The sequence below is a fragment of the Peromyscus leucopus genome, unplaced genomic scaffold, assembly GCF_004664715.2.
Source record: "Peromyscus leucopus breed LL Stock unplaced genomic scaffold, UCI_PerLeu_2.1 scaffold_1055, whole genome shotgun sequence".
Taxonomy (NCBI): domain Eukaryota; kingdom Metazoa; phylum Chordata; class Mammalia; order Rodentia; family Cricetidae; genus Peromyscus; species Peromyscus leucopus.
This window is the reverse complement of record NW_023504177.1, coordinates 70,652-91,142: the sequence shown is the minus strand read 5'-3', so window position 1 is coordinate 91,142 and position 20,491 is coordinate 70,652. Positions and strand designations below refer to the sequence as shown.

Genomic DNA, 20,491 nt, shown 5'->3' with positions numbered 1-20,491 from the left:
CTCGCTCTGTAGACCAGGCTGGCCTCGAACTCACAGAGATCCACCTGGCTCCCAAGTGCTGGGATTAAAGGCGTGCACCACCACTTCCTGGCCTTAATGTTATTTTTAATTGTACTATTTTTATTTTGTGTGTATAAGTGTTTTGCTTGCATGTATGCCTGTATGTATGTCAGATTTAAAAAATTGTCTACAGGCTCCCTGACACCAATATTTTATTTTAAAAAAATTGAACTAAGGGGACTTAGGCGATGGATCAGCCATTTAAGAGCACTGGCCACTTATCCAGAAGACCTGGGTTCACTTCCCAGCACCCATGTGGTCGCTCAGAACCACTGTAACTGTAACATCCTCTTCTGACTGCCTCAGGCACAAGGCATGCATGTGGCTCACAGGCACACATGCAGGCAAAACATTCATATGCATAAAATGAAAGAAGTAAATATTTTGAAGATTAAAAAATAATGTCAAACAAAAGTTGCAAGACTCATACATGCATTTTCCTATTTTAAATGGCATCTACAGCTTAATCAGGCTCGTTTTTAATGTATTTATGTATACATTTGTTTGCTTACTGCAGGAGGCACCCATGTGCCAAGAGGCACATTTGGAGGTCACAGGTGCAGTTCTTCCTGATGCCGTGGGAGGCCCAGGGATGAATTTCAGGCCGTGAGCCTTGTTGACAAGCACCCTTACTAGCTGGGCCGGCACCTCCCAGTTTTGTTTCGGGTTTTAAATCTTATTTTATTTTTAATTGTGTGTGTGTGTGTCTAGGTGTGTGTGTGTGTGTGTCTGTGTATGTGTGTGCATGTCTCTGTGTGTGTGTATGTGTATGCATGTGTATGTGTGCATGTCTGTGTGTGTATGTGTGTATGTCTGTGTGTGTGTGTGTGTGTGTGCGCATGTCTGTGTGTGTGTGTGTGTGTGTGTGTGTGTAGGTGCCTGTAGAGACCAGAAGAGGGTGTCAGATTCCCTAGAGCTGCAATTTCAGGGTGTTGTGAACCACCATGTAGGAGCTGGGGCTCAAATTGTGGTTCTCTGGAAGAACAGCCAATGCTCCCACACCCTGGGCCATCCCCAAGCCCAGCTTTTAGATAAGGTTTTCTGGTGGTGGTTGTGGTGGCGGCGCTGGTGGCAGAAGCGCCTTTAATCCCAGCACTGGGGAGGCAGAGGCAGGCAGATCTCTGAGTTCGAGGCCAGCCTGGACTACAAAGAAAAAAAAGGGGGGGGGATAATGTTTCTGAGCAGGACAGATTCTCTGTTACCACTCAGAGCAATGAAATGAAACCACATACAGAGCAAGATACCCTTTACAGACAGCATGCAGCACGTGAGAACTAGTGCTGGTGTTATTTTCATATTTTGAAATCCTCTCTGAAATTCACGGCATTCAAGAGAATGCTGGCTGTTAAGAGATGCAAACAGTTTGAACTGGGAGGAGATAAGGAGAGAAAGGGCCATGTGATCCAGTTTCTAAGCTGATTTTGGTATGAAGACAATAAAAAATCATGTGCTTTTGCTGAACTCAAATAACAACAACAAAAAGGTGTGTTCAAGGGAGAGAGAGAGAGAGAGAGAAGAGACCGTGATCCACATAGTAATAACTTACGTCCTTAGTCTCCAACACCCCTTCCTCAGCTTGGAATTTGTCTTTCTCTGTGGGTTACAACATCAGCCTTTTCCAGAGTCTCAATGTTAAAAGACTGTTCATTCCCCCCCCAATTTTTTTTTTTGTTTTTTTTGAGACAGGGTTTCTCTGTGTAGCTTTGCGCCTTTACTGGAACTCACTTGGTAGCCCAGGCTGGCCTCGAACTCACAGAGATCCACCTGGCTCTGCCTCCGAGTGCTGGGATTAAAGGCGTGCGCCACCACCGCCCAGCCCCCCCAAATTTTAAGAAAGATTTATTGATTTTACTTTGTATATATGTTTTTTGTTTGTTTGTTTTGCTTTGTGTTTTTTTTTTTCCCCAGACAGGCTTTCTCTGTGAGCCCAGGCTGTCCTGGAACTCATCGATCCCCCTGCCTCTGCCTCCCAATGCTGGGATTAAAGGGGTGTATGAGTGTTTTGCCTGGATGTAGGTGTGTGCTCCAGGTGTGTGCCTGGTGCCAGAGAAGGGCAGGAGAGGGCGTCATATCCCCAGGAACTGGAGTTATGCCTGGTTGAGAGCCACTTTGTGGATGACAGGAACAGAATCCCGGTCACATGCCACCATGCCCTGCTGATAACAGAATTTAAGCACAAGAGTTAGGAGAAAGAGGCACACAGAAAAGATAAAACATACTCACGCGTGGGCAGGGGCTTCTCAACAAAACCCTGCCCTTTATTGTCTTTAACAATATAGAATTATTTAACAGCATAGGATTATAGTGATCTCAAAATTTTATGGCCGGGCGGTGGTGGTGGCACGCCTTTAATCCCAGCACTCGGGAGGCAGAGGCAGGTGGGTCTCTGTGAGTTCGAGGCCAGCCTGGGCTACCAAGTGAGTTCCAGGAAAGGTGCAAAAGCTACACAAGAGAAACCCTGTCTCGGGAAAAAAAATTATGTTTAATTTATTAAAAGATTCATTTTTTGCTGGGTGGCGGCGGCGGCGGCGGCGGCGGCCGGCGCACGCCTTTAATTCCAGCACTCGGGAGGCAGAGGCAGGTAGATCTCTGAGTTCAAGGCCAGCTTGGACCACAGAGTGAGTTCCAGGACAGCCAGGGCTACCCAGGGGAAAACAACAACAACAACAACAACAAAAACCAAAAAATCATACTCCATTCATGCTAGGCATCCATCTTGGTACCCAGTCCCCCCCCCAGCAGTGTACAGCCGTGACCATCTTCTTGTACAACTGTTTGTTTGGCTTCTGTAACCTGCCTAGGCAGACAGTCAAGGACTATTTTGAGGTCACCTTGAATCTTGGCAGAGCAGCTCTTGGCTTGCTTGTGCAGATACTCAAAGTCTTCTTGTGGTTTCTGCCTTAAAAATCCTTCCCTCGCACTACTTCGAGTGGCAATCTCTAGTTTGATTCAGAGATGGCTGTTTTGCTTTGAGCTTCAAGAAATTTAACCAATTATAATCCAGCTTGAGCTTCTGGTCTTTTCCCAGGAGTCTTGAACTCCATAACAGCTACACAGGTCTGTTCAAGGCTAGCCTGGATTATGAGACCCTGTCTCAAAATACAAAAACAAACAACAAATTTTTATATTAAAAAGGAATATCTCAGAGGCTGGAGAGATGGCTTAGCAGTTAAGAACACTGGCTGCCCCTGGCTGTGGTGGCATGTGCCTTTAATCCCAGAACTCGGGGCAGAGAGACAGGCACACTCTGTGAGTTCGAGGCCAGCCTGGTCTACAGAGTGAGTTCCAGGACAGCCAAGGCTATGCAGAGAAGCCCTGTATGGGGTGGGGGTGGAGGATGGCACTGGCCGCTCTTCCAGACCTAGTTTTGAGTCCCGACACTCCCACGGTGGCTCACAGCCATCTTGAACTCTAGTTCTATGACATCTGATAACTCTTCTAGGCTTTTTGAGCACCAGATATGCAAGTGGCACACAGACATACATGCAGGGAAAAACATCCATACACATCCTCAAACTCACAGAGATCCACCTGCCTCTGCCTCCCGAGTGCTGGGATTAAAGGTGTGCGCCACCACCACCCGGCGACTTTAAATATTTTAAATCATGTTTTTATTCATTTATTTTGTGTGTGTTTGTGTGAGTGCACATGTCCTAAGGGGTATGTGTGGTGGTCAGAGGATAACGTCCAGAGGTCAATCCTCTCCTTGCACGACGTTGGACCTGGGGTCAAACTCAGGTCATCGGGTTTGTTGGCTCTCACCTTTACCTGTAGCGCCATCTCCCAGGACCACTTGAAGGATCTCACTGTGTAGCCCTGGGTGGCCAGGAATTCACTTAGTAGACTAGGCTGTCCTGGAGCTCACAGAGCTCCACCTGCCTCTGCCTCCTGGGTGGCGCTGTTTCTCCATCCTGCATTGTAGTTGTCTGTTTATCTGTCTTCTCTGTATTTGTCTGTCCAATACAGCTGTGACTGACTTGGCAGTAAAATACACACTGGTGTGTGAGCCAGCTCCAAGGGCTGTGATGAGACTGCAGATGGATCAGGATTCCATGGAGTGGGATATATTGGGGGACATGCGAGAGAAGAGTGAACAGCAAGAGCGACATCTGCATCAGCAGGAATGGGACCCCATCTAGCGTGGACTGTGTCTGATTTAGCTTCAGCTAATATCAAAGGGGCAGGTCTCTCCCTGACGAGGAAACTCCACACGCTACTCTAATGGTGTGTCTATAGTTCACTGAGAGGCTGCAAGGAAAACCAAGGCTTACTCTGGGGCAGCTATGGTAGTTACCAAGATGGATACAGTCAGGTCAAGCTGAATCCATACAGCCGCCATCAGAAGCAGGGTTTCCAGAGCCGGAGAGATGGCTCAGTGGGTAAGGGTCGTTGCTGCCATGCTTGATGACTTGGGTCCAATCCCTGGGACCCACATGGTAGAAGGTGAAGGATTGACTTTCCCAGGTTGTCCTCTGACCTCCACACAAGTGCCGTGGCACGCACTCTGCCTACCAATAAATGCCGTTTAACAACATTTTTCTAAGTAGTTATGCGGATGGAGAGATGGCTCCGAGGTTGAGTGCTTCCTGCTGCTGCTGCAGAAGATTCAAGCTCAGCTCTCAGCACCCACACTGGGTGGCTCACAGCCACCTGCAGCTCCAGCTCCAGGGAGGGGAATCCCATGTCTCCTGCTAGTGCTCCCGGCAGGGCACTCACGTGGCGGCAGCAGCATATATACCCAATTAAAAAATAAAGCAGAGCACGGTGGTGCATGCCTTAAATTTCCAGCACTCGGGAGGCAGAGGCAGATAAATCTCTGTGAGTTTGAGGCCAGCCTGGTCTACAGAGTGAGTTCCAGGACAGGCTCCAAAGCTGCACAGAGAAACCCTGTCTCAAAAGCCAAAAAAACAAAACAAAAAACAAAAAACAAAAAAAAAACAAAAAACCCAAGTAAGGCTTAAAAAAAAAAAATTCAGTAGCTATGGTAGGTGGTGTCTATAATAATGAGGCAGAGGATTGCAGTTTGAGCCCGGACTGGGCTACAAAGGAGCAGTTATGTACATTGTGGGAGTGAGGAGATAGTTTCCTCATGAATGTGCAGTGCTCTGCACAAGTAGGGAACGAAAGGCCACGTAGCTTGTAGTTTCACCTTGTCCTCCATCTAAACCTGGCTCTTCAACCTTGTTAACCCCGAGGGCCAGGGATTCTCCACTTGTGGGTCCTTTTTCACATGCCGGTAACCGTTCACTGAGAAGTGGTCTTATTTCTAAACTAAAACATTTAAAAAATCTCTGTGTGTGTGTGTGTGTGTGTTGTGTGTGTGTGTGTGTGTGTGCATTTGCGTGTTTATGCATGCCATGGTGTGCTTGTGGAAGTCAGTTCTCTTCTTCCATCATGTGAGTCTATTGTCAAACTCAGGCCGGGTGTCAGACAGGCTCTCGGGGTTGGCAGCAAGACCGTTTATTTATCCACGAGCCATCTCACCAGCCTGATCCTTAAGTCTTTGAATGTGAATCTCACAATCCGTGAAAATGGAGGGAACGTTTTAATAGTTTGAACTTTGTCGCCCCCATAAGGCCTGGGAGAGAGTTCCTTTATGGGGAAGTTTCATGACAATCAGCTTGGGTTTTTGTCCAGTGTGCTTTCCAGTGCAGAGACTGTGACCAGGGCAAGTTAGGGAAGTAAGGGCTTATTTCACCTTACAGTCCGTCATGGAGGGAAGTCATGGCAGGACTCACGGCAGGACCTGCAGCAGAGGCCACGGAGGAGGCTGCTTACTGGCTTGATTCCCATTGCTTCTTCATTTGCTTTTTTATACATCCCAGGACTTTTTGCCTGAGAGCCCCTCCCCCCCATCAGTCATCAATCAAAAAAAAAAAAAAAAAAAAAAAAAAGTCCCACAAACTTGCCTCCTGGCCAATCTCTTGTATATTTTGTTTGTGTTCTGACAAAGCCTGCCTGGAGATCAGAGGACGGAGCAAGTCACTAGTTAACCATTGAGGCCAGGCGGCAGTGACATGCACCTTTAATCCCAGCGTGTCCTTGAGAAGGAGGAAGCAGGAAGATCAGGAGTTCAAGGCCACTCTGGTTACAGGAGATTAAACCGGTCTAAAAGAGAAACAGAGCCAGGTGGTGGTGGCTCATGCCTTTGATCCCAGCACTAAGGAGTGGAGACAGGAATATAAGGCGGGTGGAGACAGATTTCGTAGAGGTAAGACGTCTTTAGTGGCTGGCTGCTCTGCTCTCTGGTCTTTCAGCTTTCGCCCTCCACTCCTGACTCTGGCTGCTATTGTTTAGACTAATTAGGATCTCTATTCACCAGTCTACTGGAGACATTTTTTTTCTATTGTGATTCCCTTCCCAGTGTACTCTAGCTTGTGTCAAGTTGACAAAAAAACAAAAACAAACAAAAAGTAGCTGGGAGGTGGTGGCGCATGCCATTAATCCCAGCCCTGGGAAGGCAGAGGCTGGCAGATCTGTGAGTTCAAGGTCAGCCTGGCTACAGAGTGAGTTTCAGGACAGCCGGAGCTACACAACCAGCACAGGCTTCCTATGCTGGTCCCCCAAGAGTCACAGGGTTCAGAGGCTCCACAGAGCTGACTTAGTGGCATGTTCTAGTGCTTCCGGGAAGAGTGACGGTGGCCGTTGGTATGGGGCTGGATTAGTAGTCACCGTTCCCGGATCCTCCCCAGGGTGTCCCGTGTCAGCCTGGGAGGCTGCACAGCCACGGCAGCATGGCCGCCAGATCGAATGGTTGACCCCAACTGTGGGCTACGCTGGAAACCCACAGGTGCCGGGGAGGCAGCGGCGTGGGACACCTGGCAGAGGGAATTTTAATTAATCCCTTCTCCTTTCAAGCTCCAGATTCCAAACTTCTGCCCACCCTGTTCCCGATGGTGCCAGAGGCCTCCTCTTTCACCTCTTCTGTTCTCCGTGATTTCTGTCTTCTCTATGCTCCCCCTTGCCTCCCCACCCCCCTTGAAAACAGTGTCATTGGTGGGAGTGGTATCTCCTGCTGTGTATAGTCGAGGAGCCCCTTGTCCCTGGATCCCTGGGCCTGAGCTGGCGAGAGATTCCATTGTCCGTGGAATATGAAAGCCCTCGAGAGTTGCCTGTGCCTGCAGAGCACTACACTGGAGCCCAAGGCAACATCAGCGCCGCAGTCAGTGGGGAGCCCCTCAAGGGTGCCAGCGTTCCAGAAGGGCATTGCTTCACACACAGCTTCCGGCATCAGCCCTGGCTCACACTTGGTCTTTACGGTCCTGGTGATGGTTGGAAGCTGCAGTTGGCGTCCCCGTTCGGGCCAACAGGGCCGGATAATGGACGGGAAAACTGCGTTCCTGCTGGTGGCACAAAGCCAAACAACTCAGGCCAGCGAGGAGGCTCTCCAGGTAGAAGTGCTCACTGCCTGCTGTCCTGCATTTGATCCTTGGAACAGACTATGGAAGGAGAAAAGCAACCCACAAGTTGTCCTCTGACTTCCACGTGTGCGATGACGTGCACACACTCACCTGTGCGCACACACACAGGCTGACAATACAAATTCAAAGACTTTCTTCAAGTCGTATTTTTGTTTAATGGACGTTTGTTGCCTTGCTTGCATGTATGTGTGGGCACTGCGTGTGTGCAGTGCCCTCAGAAGCAAGAGGAATGTGTCAGACCTTCCGCACCGGAGCTCTGAGCCACCACGTGAGTTCTGGGAATTAAGCCCGAGTCCTCTGGGAGAGCAGTCAGTGCTCTTAAAGCTGAGCCATCTCTCCAGCCCAGACAATAACGTATTTTCTATAACGCAAAGTGACTCCCTTTCTGGGCCAGGGATGGCAGCCATACGTGCTGGCTCCACCTGTATTCCCCAGCACTTGGGAAGTGGAGACAGGAGGATCCGGAGGCGAGGCTAGCCTCAGCTACACAAGACGCTTTCTTATAAGTGTCTTGTGGCAAAAGGAAAGACAGAAAGAGGATACAAACAGGAAAGAAGCCAATTGTCCCTTCTTGCAGGCAACGTGATTCTACACCTAGACCCTATGGGCCTCACCAGTAAGAAATTAGGAAAATAGTCGATTCACAATAGCTTAAACTAGAAACGTACCTCAGACTCTGAGTCAACCTAACCAAGGAGGGGAAAGACCTCCACAATGAAAACCTTTAAGACATTGAAAAGAGAAGCGAAAGAAGACAGTGATTAGATGATGGGCAGACAGACATTCCATGTTCCTGTTCTGACAGAATTAGTACTGTGGAAATGGCTGTCATTACCAGAAGCAGTCTACTCTGCTTTTATATTTTATATGGCTCAAAGCCTACCAGGGAACTGTGAGCCTGGGTCCTGAGCACTACCTACTGTTAAAGCAGTACAGATGGCCTCAGGCTCAGACGACTGGACTCTGTGTGTGTGTGTGTGTGTGTGTGTGTGTGTGTGTGTGTGTGTGACCTGTGTTCATGTGCCCTCAGAGGCCAGTTCCCCTGGAGGGAACTAGTGTCAGTGAGCCACCTCATGTGGGTTCTGGGTTCCGAACTCAGGACCTCTGGAAGAGCATGGTGTGCTCTGAACTGCTGAGCCATCTCTCCGCCCCTGACAAGGTTCTGGATGTGCAAGTGTAACATTCAATTCAGTTGTCTGAAGAATCCTATTACGCCACCGCAGGCTGCAGTACTAGGGAGAAAGTGGACATGGCATCCAGAGGAGAAGCTGCCAGGACGGCGGCTTCAAAAACAGAGTGGAAGACCGGGCCGCGTGGCACACTCCTTTAACCCCGGCACTCGGGAGCAGAGGCAGGCGGATCTCTGAGAGTGAGGCCAGCCTGGTCTACAGAGTGAGTTGCCAGATTCTGTCGTTTTTTCAAGACAGGGCTGTGTGCTTACGTCCTGGAACTCACTTGTAGAGCCTCGAACTCCAGAGACCTGCCTCTGCCTTGCAATTCAGATTCTGTCTTAAAACAAAACAAAACTAAAAACTAAATCAAAACCCAACCAAATCCACTACTACCACCAACCCCGCCCCCATCCACAAACAAACAGACAAACAGTGGAACCTATCAGGGCATGGATCTGATGGAAGATGAAGCCTATTTGTCTGGCTTTTGGGGGTGGGGGAAATGAGACACTAAAGTGTTGGGGATCTCCCCTAAAGCTGCCCTCCCTGACCCCACCCAAAGAAAGCCCGCTGAGGGCCAGCCCCTCCCCAGGGCTGCTCAGGACCACGCCTACAGGGTATTTGAGACCCAGTTGCCAGACCTGCCCTGTGCTCTCTCTCCTGCCTCCCCAGAGTCACCCGGGAGTCGCTTTGCTCTGTTTTTTAAACCTGGACTCATTAATTTGGCCTGATCTGACTTTTTGCACACTCACTACTGGGGATTTTTACTTATCACGAAGGGTTTAGATTTATGCTGATTTCTGGTGAGATTGTGGTAGGAATTTAGCAGAGTCACTATATTTTGGGTAGACATAAGAAGAACAGCTGTTTTCTAGAAGTACTTTGACCTTGAAGAATCCTTTCAGATAACAGTGATTTGCTGAAAGGGCATTACAGCCACTCTATGATTTTGGTCACAAGATGCCTCAGGCACACCTGAGGCTTTTGTCTATTGTGTATTGCAAATGATATATAATAAAGGACTAGAGTCATGGGGGCATGTGATGCTCTCCTTCAGTCAGACATGTAAATTAGATTAGGGATCTTGGTATGAGGAAATACTTTGAATAACAATCAATAAATATGACTTTGTATGGCTGTTTGGGGTTCAGTCCATCAGAGAGGCTGGACCTTTCATCTTGAAGTGCCTTCCTTCTTCAACTGACCCATGCTACACAGTGCAGCCTGATAGAGACTTTATCATGATCGTATCCAAGGTAGGAGGCAGGGATGCCCCTGTGGTTTGAGGGGGTGGGGGAGCCAAATCCAGGGTTTGGGCATACTAAGCAAATGCTATACCATCCAGTAGTGTCTTTGTTTGTTTGTTTTTTTTTTTTTTTTTTGGTTTTTTTCGAGACAGGGTTTCTCTGGGTAGCTTTGCGCCTTTCCTGGACTCACTTGGTAGCCAGGCTGGCCTCGAACTCACAGAGATCCGCCTGGCTCTGCCTCCGAGTGCTGGGATTAAAGGCGTGCACCACCACAGCTCGGCTATTTCCAGTTTTGCTCCCTCTCAACTTCTAGTACATGGTTCCTGCACTTAGACCTAGATGCGCACGACGCACCCCTAATGGCTTCTCGCGTCCTCGCTGGTCCAGGCTGCATAACAGTGAATGCTCAGACCTCCGCGAAGGGCCCAGAGCGCCGGCTACACTGGGCAAAGGGCTCCAGTGCCCTTGCCTGCACTCTTCTCCATTCCGGAAAACCCGCTTCCTTGACTGACTGCATAATACGTAGAAAGTCTGGTTCTCTGAGTCTCAGCTTCCCCATGTATTCAATGGGAAGTATACACCTTCCCATGCCTGTGCCTAGAGTGTCTGGCATCCTCTGGGCTTTACTTTCCCCACCTGATCACTGGCAAGAATCACAGGCCCCCCCCCAAACCTTTGTTTTGAGACATGTGAGTGTCATGTCGCCCAGGCTGGCTTCAACTCGCTATGTTGCTGAAGATGACCTTGAACTTCTGATCTCTCCAGTTTCCACTTCTGGAGAGCTGGGATTAAAGACTTGAGTGAGATACTACTACACCCGGAGGATCGAACCCAGAGGGCACGGTAAAGCACTCTGCCGACTGAGCTATACCTCATCTCTGTCCCACTTCGATACCTAAAGCTCCAGGTTTCAGTTTTCCCATATGCTCGGCAGAGAGCATTTCCCTTTCTATGTCAGTATCTGGTGTAAGCGTTGCAGCTCGTATGGAAAGGTATTTTAGCGACCGAGAGCCAAGGAATATCACAGAGTCACTGTAAGCCTAGCCCCTTTTTACCTTACATCTGGTCTTCTCCAGCCTATTTCCCCGTATGTTAGTGGAGCACGTGTACCTCACCTAATCTGGCAACGTCTTCTTTGGGCATTGGCTTCCCCGTACCCCGCCAGAGCAAACATCTGGCCGCTGGACCATCACCTCTCCATTTGCTCAACCAACAGGAACACCCTTTCTCTACCTTAAGTGGCTTTGCCTGAGCGGAAAGGGGAGGGAGGCAGGGTGGAAAGATGGCAAACTGCACATTCCAATTCTTTAAGGGTGGTTTGCGAGACTTCACGGGGCCAAGCTTCAGTTTACTGGCCATTCAAAGCCAAGGAACGGCTCTTGCTGAGGACGGGGGCACGCAACGGGGAACTGTTCCTTTGCAGGTCCCTCTCGCTGGCCACGCGCCAACCTACCCCCCGCCCCCACCGCGCGCTCCCACTAGAGGGGCCGACTCCGGCGTCGGAACCTTGGTGCGTGGAGCGTGCGTTTCTGATCGGCGCTCTTTCCCAGGGACGCCGTCGCCCCTCGCGCCCCTGCGCCCCCCGACCCGCGTCCCCGGCGCCGCCGGCCCGGAGCTACCCGGAAGCTCGCTCCTGCCGCGGCGCTCGTCAGGGCAAGCCCGGGTCCGTCCGGGACCTCGGCCCTGCTCTCCCCCGGACCCGAGAGGCTGCTGCACCGGGTACGGGGGCCGGGATGGAGGGAGGAGCCTGGCTCGGGCTGGGCGCGAGGCCGGCAGGGCTCTGGGTGTGGGTCGGGGGCCGTGAGGCTGGGAGACAGGGGCGTCGGGAAGGCAGGGCTCCTTATGGAAGCCGGTGGAGTAGGGAGGCCCTGGATATAACGGGATCGGGTGGTTCAGAGGACCAAGGTGCTAGAGCGCCCCAGCGCGGGACTGTGCATCATAGAACCGGGGAGGTGAAGAGAGACAAGAGATGCCAGCTGCATCTAGAGAGGAGGGACCAAGGTTAGGGAGAGCTGGCGTGGGAACGGGAAACCAGAAGGTCCCGTGTCTGGCTGCAAATGGGAGGAGGCTCCACGGTGCGGCGGCGGTGGAGAGAGAAAGAAGATGTCAGGATACTTTCCGGGGAGGGGAGGGGGCTGGGGATGGTGGTGAAGGAAAAAAATGCAACAAGATGGGGGCGCATATATGAGGAAGGCAGTTGAGGATGAAGTAGAGACGATGTGGGAAGAGAATGGCGAGACCTCTAAGTGCGGAGTGTGGGGATAACATAAAAGAGCCCCGAGTGGAAAGTGGGGAATTGGGTTAGTGGGACTCCGGGCAAGTATCTAGGGAGGGAACTTGAGGCCACGACAACTGTGGAGATTTGGGAGGCCCCGAAGGGCATCGAGTCGGGTGGAGGTCCCCCACCCCCAGGGTGTTGTGGGACCCGAGGGAGAGGATTAAGCCGGAGCTTGAGTAGAGCTCTGGCAAAGAGGGAAGGGTAGATGGGAGAAAAATCCCGGAGGCCGCCGCAGGGCCTGGAATGTGAGATTCGAGAGGACCTAAAGGGAGAGAATGGACTTGGAGACGGATTGCGGTGGTGGGGATGGGCGGAGGGAATCCGGAGGATGTCCGAGGTTCTGACCTGAGTCGGGTGGAGCTGGGTGTTGCCCAGCCCTGGTGGAGGAGTCCCAGAGAGGAGGACTGGATCAGTTTTCACTTTGTAGGGAGGTAGGTCAGTAGCACAGAGTCTGGCAGAGAATAGGAACACCTTCCTTTTTAGGAATTTTTTTCCTGAAAGGAAGAGACGATCTTAACTTCTCTTCCCTCCGCCGCTCCCAGCTGCCGCTCCAGATGCTGCTGCTGCCGCCGCGGCCACCCACCCTCGGTCCTCCTCCCCGGAGGTCATGGACCCACCGCCCCCAAGACTCCCCCTTTTCCCAAGGCGGAAGGCCCCTCCTCCACTTCTTCCTCGGTGGCGGGGCCGCGACAACCGCGGCTGGGCCGCCACCTGCTCATCGACGCCAACGGGGTCCCTACACGTACACGGTGCAGCTGGAGGAGGAACCTCGGGGCCCGCCGCAGCGCGAGGCGACCCGGGAGAGCCGGGTCCTCGCAAGGGCTACAGCTGCCCAGAGTGCGCCCGTGTCTTTGCCAGCCCTCTACGGCTGCAGAGCCACCGCGTGTCGCACTCGGACCTCAAGCCCTTTACATGTGGTGCTTGCGGCAAAGCCTTCAAGCGCTCCAGCCACCTGTCGCGGCACCGCGCCACCCACCGCGCGCGTGCTGGCCCACCGCACACCTGCCCGCTCTGTCCACGCCGCTTCCAGGACGCCTCGGAGCTGGCGCAGCACGTGCGCCTGCACTGAGCTCCGCCCTGCCCTCTCTGGGCCACCACGTCTGACCCGCACAGCGTCACACCCACACAGTCCCAGTTCTGCTGAGGTTACTGCCTTACCCTAGGCCTCAGTTTCCCCACCTGTCCCCCAAAGAGAAACATCATTTTGTCTTTCTCCCGTCTAGCTGTGTGATGTAGACCAAAGTTGTTGCCCCTCTGGGCCTGGGTGTCAGTTGGAACTGGGCTTGGTCTGGCTGCGCTGGGTGTACGCCTTTGCAAGTGATGCGGCCTCTCCTGAGTCTTGGTTTTCTACTCTTGCCAAGAGGTGAGGTCCTCGTGGAAGACATGGCAAAAGCACCAGCACGGTCTGGATCATCTCTGTACTTCCCTCTAATGCCCACGACCCCTCATTCTTTCCCAATAAACATTCCGCACTTCACTCTCAGGCTCTTGCTTGCGTGTGGGTTGAATGTTGGGAGAAGGGAGATTGGGTCCTGACCGCTAACACCTAGGAACCTTGTGCTCTAAGTGCGTTTCCTACCGGAGCTATTTTCTGATGCTCAGACGACCCGCCCTCTCCTGGACCCTCGTCTCTCTGAGTCTCTATTTCCCAAACCTGGTACTGCCAGGTGCTGACTGTAGCCAAGGGTTTCTGGTCCCTCTGCCGCCTACAGCTGTGGGCGCAACCCGGGGCTGTCGCGGGCCGCCCGGACCCGAGATGCTGCTGCACTGGGTACCAGGCATGGGAGGGGGATGGAGACCCTAGCGGCAGCAGAGGGGGCGGAGCCCGGTAGGACGCGTCCCAAAGGGCAGCTTTTCGGAAACTTGCTGGGAAATCTCCAAAGGCGGGGGCTGCGGACCTAGAAAGAACTACGGGTGGGCCTGTAGTGGAAGAACCTAGACACAGTGGATGGACCCACTTTTAGACCGGGTGGTGGTCAGAGCGCGGAGAGTCCCGGAGGGCCACGACATGTCGTGCAGGATGGCTGCAGAGTGACCGCAGGAGGGCGCACGGGGGGAGGGGACTGAGGTCTTGACTTATAGAGGGAAAGCGACTGCGTGAATATAGTGGGTAGTGGAGCCCAGAAGAGAGACTCCAGGGGCCTTATAGGGACAACGCAGAGGACCTTGGGCAGAGCACATAGCAAGAACGGAGTCCTTGTTCCTTCTCCCGTAGATCCTCTCATACTCTCTCCCATCCATCAGGCCTCATTGACATCTGGGGATGCTGGTGCTGTTTCCTCGCTGCTCCCAGACCCAGGCACTTCCCTCTATTGAGGCCATGGAGGGGCCCCTCTCTCGGACAGGTGGGTCCCAGGCTTCATTCCCTCCAAGGCTCAGCGATATCTTCTCATTGACACTAGGGTGTCCCTACCTAGTGCTGGTGGACAAGGGCACAGAGGGAGGCCGGGGCCAATGGACTTCGGTTCAGAAAAAGTGCTACAGCTGTCCGGTGTGCGTTAGGGTCTTCCAGTACATGTCTTACCTTCAGGGACACAGCATCACCTACTCCGAGGTGACGCCCTTCAAGTGCGACACCTGCGGGAAGGCATTCAAGTGCCAGTCACCTTGAGCGGCACCACTCCATTCATAGGGCAGGTGCCCTCCCCGCTTCCGGGATGAGGGTGAGTTGGCCCAGCACATCCGTGGACGCCCATTCCAGTGCCTGCATTGCCCGTGCTGCTTTACGAGCAGAACACACACAGAAGTACACTCGGTGGAAGCATCCATGAACTGTTCCTGGGGACCCCAGGGATCCTGGGTCTCCTGAATCAGACACTGGCCTGAGTTGCAGGCTGGCTTTCAGGGTCCTGGACACAAACCCTCTTTGACGCGAGCCTTGCCTGGAAGAGTCTCTGAGCTGTTAGTGCATCATGGTGCTGTGGAGCTATGATGGGAATGAGCCCTCAAAGAGGCCAGCCCTGCATCTTGAACACTTGGGATATTATTCTGGAGTCCTGACCGGAGGGATGGAGGACAATGCTGTTTGGGAAAACTCTTACCTCAGAAGTTTTGGTGGGCTGTCAAAAGTCTCCTCTATTTTGACACTGGAGGTAGGGCCCTAGACTAGACACCCAATAAACACCCCATTCTCAATCACTGCTTAAAGTTTTGAGCTATCTTAGTTTACACTCGCCACCTGGTACAAAGACCTTGGCTGGGGAATGGGAAAGTTTGCCTTTCTCCTCTGGAGTTAGGCCCACTTCAGTTCCTCCAAACCTGCCATCTATTTGTTTATTGATACAAGGTTGTAATGTAGCTCAGGGTACCAGTAGACTTATGACCTTGCCTCCACATCCTGGGTACTGGAACTCAGGGCTTTTTGCATGCTAGGCACCCTACAGACAGGGTACATTCCCAGCTCCTTTGGAAATATGAAACACCACCCTCCCCCACTTAAATTACAACCCACATTAATAGACCTAAAAAAAAAAGCAGCCCAAAACATAAGCACACCAAAGGTATGTGGAACAGTTTTAACGGTAGTTACCTTTAGTGTGCACAGGACACACTTATATTTTAAATCTAGAGTTCACCTTCCTAAATACAGTTCTCTGCGGTTTGAAGTCCTGATCTAGGGCAGGTGGCTCCCCCTGGATTGCTGACCCAGGCTGCAGCTGATTCGTAAAGTGAAGCGCGAGGAAGCTGCTTGTCTCTTGGTGACACGTTCAGCCTCCCTCTCTGCAAGGTTAACGCCATGCCTCCATTAGGAAGGCTTCATAACCATAAGACAGGCTGTTGCTTGTGAGACGGAGAGGCAGGTGGAACCTTGCTGCAGGCCTAATAAACATGTCTTCCCCGTCCCTTTGACGCCGGTTTTGTGGCAGATGCAGTTAGCTTCTTACATGACTCCTTTCGGGGCGGAGGGGCGAGTAGGAGTGTCTTAAGCCGGGGCTTCTACTCCACCGCCTGACTTCAAATAATACCGAGCGCGCTTGGATCTTAAGCCCAAGAGTGCTCCCTCTTGGCTGAGCCTTTGGGGTCACACCACTGCATGCCGCGTAAAGGCCCCAGAGAGCAACTTCCACTTAACAGGTGAGTAAACTGAGGCTAGGGAGGAATGAGGCAGCAGGGATTGGAGTGTAGCTGTTCTACAGGCGGCTATTCCTGACCCACACTCTGCGGAGATACAGCCACCACACAACCCATTCTCACATCTGGCTCTCGTATTCCTTTAAACCTTTTCGTGGATGGGGTTGGGGTTATGGCTGGCTGAGGCGTCTAGGACCAGAGGTGTGTGTGCGCCAGCTCCCCGGGGATCATTAAAAGGGGACTCAAGCTTCGCCTCAGTTTTCCTCGCTGCCTCATACCTTCTGACTTTTCTTGGCCCACCGGGCACACAGCCACTCACCCGGAGGACCCTGTAGTCAGCTGTGCAGGATGAGAATTTCGTGAGGATCCCTGCCTGGGCTCTGGGAAGGGAGGGGGAGTGGGGTGGGTGGGTTGCAAGGGGCTATCGCGCAAGTGCGGCCCCGACCTCCGCGCAAACGGTGGGCCTCACCTGGGCTCCGAGAAGAGGCGCGCCTGGCCTGGCCGGCCGGATCCCGCCAGTGCCTGCGTCCCGGCACGCTCCGTCCTCCACTCCCGAGACTCCCCCTCCGCTGCCGCTGCGCCCGCTTGCTGGTGGGTGGGCGCTTTTCCGCGACACTTTGCAGACGCTCCCCAACGCCGGGCATGGGCGCCGCCGCCACCGTCGGTCCCAGGGCTGGAGTCCTTGCGCGGGTGGGTGAGAGCAGGGGCCCGGGCCCCTTGTACCCTGAGCACCCAAGGGCGGGGAATGGTGCCCACGGTCGCCACTCCCATGCTGGTTGCCCTTTCTGGGACCTTTTGCCACGGTCACCCCTCCCACCCGTGGGACAAAGGGCGGGGGCGCATCCCCACGCGTGACCTCCCCCGCACTGCGCACGCGCCCAGCCCCCACTTCGGGGGAGGGGCTCTTCGTTCCCGCACGAGTGCAGGAGGAATGGGCGGCTGGGACAGGGGGACGCCTGCAGGATGGACCCCCCACCCCACACGTGGAAGTTAGGGGTGGTTTCTCCCTTCCATTTATGGCTTTGGGTCCGGAGATGGCCCACGATGAGGGTCCTTCCTACTCAGGCCAAAGTGTCTCTGTGGTGTTGACCCCATGAAGAGCCAAAGAATCTAAGGGTCGAGCTCCTTCACAACCAAGAGTCCTCGCCGAGCCCCCTCGCTCTGGGTACACGATTTGGAAACCTCAGTGTCTCTGTCCAGGAGTATGGGTTCTTTCCTCCCTCAGACCATGGCTCCAGGCCGGTGATCCCTCCCAACTCCAGAGGAACAGGTACCCCACCTCTCCAGGAGCTGACTACATTCGGTGACCTGTTTCTGTCCAGTGCCCGAAGGCTCGGCTGCTGGGTCTGCTGGAAGCCTCGCTATGAATGACCGAAGCAACCGTAGGCGGACAAGTGAGGCACTTGGGGACCCTTTGCTCATCCTCGGGCCGACATTCTGGTTCCCTCTATCCACGGGGAAGTTATGGTTGGGGGTGGTCTGAAAGGGCCAGGCCGCTTCTGGGGTGACCTGCACTGGCTCTCTCCAGTGAAGGACGAAGAGACCTTTGAGATCTCCATCCCCTTCGAAGAGGCACCCCACTTAGACTCACAGATCTTCTACAGTCTGAGTCCCTCTCAGAGAAATTGTGAGGGTGAGCTGAAAGGGCGTGGAGGGACTGGACTCAGGTGGGGTACTGCCTCATCCTGGGGCATGACCTCTGCTGTTGTCCCTAGAGCCTCCAGAGGCCACCTCCCCGACCCTGGCCCTGATGAACAGCGTCAAGGCCCAGCTGCACATGGCCCTGGAGAGGAACTCGTGGTTGCAGAAGCGCATTGAGGACCTGGAGGAGGAGAGGGACTTTCTACGGTGTCAGCTGGACAAATTCATTTCCTCAGCCCGGATGGATGCAGGTGGGGGCGGGGACACACCGTTCCCCCCAGGACCCCGGGATTCAAAGCCCACTGTTGGGCCGACCTGATGAGGACTTGCCATCCTTCCACTAAGAACCATGATATTTTAGGGTCTTCCCACCCAGCCATTTCCTTCGTGGTGTCAAAGACTCATGTCCTACCCTGTCACAGACTGTCCCTAACCCACTAGCCTCAAGCACTTGGTGTAACTGAGTCTGGATTTCCAGCCCAGGTTCCTCATCTTAGGGGAAATGTCCCTTGTCCCCTTGCCAGTAGGCCACCGGATTCCTCGGAGGGGCCCTGCCCACACCCCAGGACTTCTGAATCATATATTCCAACCATCAGAGGTGCCCTGGAATAACAAATCAGTGGTCTGTTTCCCACCACCCTGTTTTGTATGCCTTGGCTAACGTTTTTATTCCTCAGAGAGAGAGAGAGAGAGAGAGAGAGAGAGAGAGAGAGAGAGAGAGAGAGAGAGTGTGTGTGTGTGTGTGAGTTGTCCCCTAAACTCTGCCACAGGTCCTGGCAGATTCACCACTCTGCCTTGCGCTAATTTATGACGGCAGCATGGCAGTGTCCGCTCTTCCTGCCACATTCCTCATTCGATGCTGCCCTTCCCTAGACTTCAGCTCAGGTCTTGGAGAACTTAACCTTTATTCAGGCCAGAACCGAACCTCTGTATCCAGCTGAGCTGCTGGCAGGCTTTCCAGCTGGTGATGTCAAAAGCCCCAGCAACGGGACTAAGGGATCTCAGTTCCTGGGACCCAGCCTTGGGATGGCATCATGTATGTCCCCTCTCCTACACTGAGAACTCTATCCCCAGAGTACTGACTTCAGTCCTCTTCAGGAGTCCCTCTCCTTTGGAAGAAGCTGAGTCTGAGCCTCAGTTGGCTCCCTGTTCAGGGAAATGTAGTTAGCCTTCTCCAGCACCCAAACTGAACTCTGATATCCAACCCTCTCACCCAGAGCCTTGCCTGCCTCTGGAGGCCCCCGGATATGTTCCCCTACAGAAACCCCACATCATCACAGAGCCCAGTGAGTTCCTTGAATCTGGGGCTTCACCCTGTCCCCATCCCGAAGACCTAGCCTCCAGGTCCATTTTCCCCTCCCTTCAGGGCAGCGATAGGACATTGTGTCACAGTTCATTTTTTGTCTCTCCTCAGAGGACCACTGCCGGATGAAGCCTGGGCCACGGAGGGTTGACGGGACAGCAGCCGGGCTGGGGTTGGGGGAGAAGCTTCAGACCCGGAGTCCGCAGCCTCCTCCTTCAGTGGGGCGTCCGAAGAGGGCAGTACCGGGAAAGGAAGAGGCAGAAGCCCAAGGGAAGTACTGGCCGGCGGCGATTTGGGAAGCCCAAGGCTCGAGAGAGGCAGCGGGGTGAGTGGGGACATGTGATGGCCTGTTGGGGGGTGTCCACCTGCTATTGAAGTGTGAGTTCTGCCGCGATGCCCCAACTTACCCATATACAAACCCACCAGACTCGGCCCATCTCCTGAGTTAATTTCAAATTTCCGTTTACACCAACCGGCAGTCAGTCCTGTTTCCTCCTCAGAAAGGAGGCCTCTGGGCCCATCCCACAGGTGTTAGCCTTCCCCAGCATGCGCAGCCTCTCCTTTCCTCTGGTGTCCTGGCCTGCCTTCTTCAATCTCCCCCTGGTCCATCTCTACTTCTTACTCTGGTCTCTCCTGTTCCCGTTTTTACTCCTTCCCTTCCTCGATTTTCTCCCGCTTCCTTTCTAACGCGTGTGTGTGGTGCATGCATGTGCGCCTTTCACCCCACCTTTCCTCCTCATGCTGCCCTGCTGTTTCTCCTGGGTTCCCCACATGGCTGTCTTTCCCCGTTCTCCTCTTCTGTCCGTCTGGCCCTGCAGTGAAGGACGCTGATGGGGTCCTCTGCCGCTACAAGAAGATCCTGGGCACCTTCCAGAAGCTCAAGAGCATGTCTCGAGCCTTTGAGCACCACCGCGTGGACCGGAACACGGTGGCGCTGACCACGCCATCGCGGAGCTGCTCATTGTGGCTCCCGAGAAGCTGGCTGAGGTCGGAGAGTTCGACCCTTCCAAGGAGCGCCTGCTGGAGTACTCCCGCCGCTGCTTCCTGGCGCTGGACGACGAGACTCTCAAGAAGGTGCAGGCTCTCAAAAAGAGCAAGCTCCTCTTGCCCATCACCTACCGCTTCAAGCGGTGATGCCGGCGGCGGCCCCACACGCCTCCCCGCCCCCGCAGATCGCTGCCAAGGCTGGGGTCCCCCCGCACCCCGGGGCCCCCTGCCGCCCTCCCGAGCACTGGGCCCTGCCCTCGGCCGCCCACGCTGGGCATGCCATCTCCATTCCACCCAGCAAGGGCGGCCAG

At 53.6% G+C, this 20,491-nt stretch overlaps 2 pseudogenes; both read left to right on the top strand.

Annotated features, from left to right (window-relative positions):
• The first annotated feature begins 11,126 nt into the window (after nucleotides 1-11,126).
• Nucleotides 11,127-13,629, top strand: LOC114684804 (annotated as a pseudogene).
• Nucleotides 13,630-16,870: 3,241 nt separating this feature from the next.
• Nucleotides 16,871-20,336, top strand: LOC114684806 (annotated as a pseudogene).
• Nucleotides 20,337-20,491: the final 155 nt, after the last annotated feature.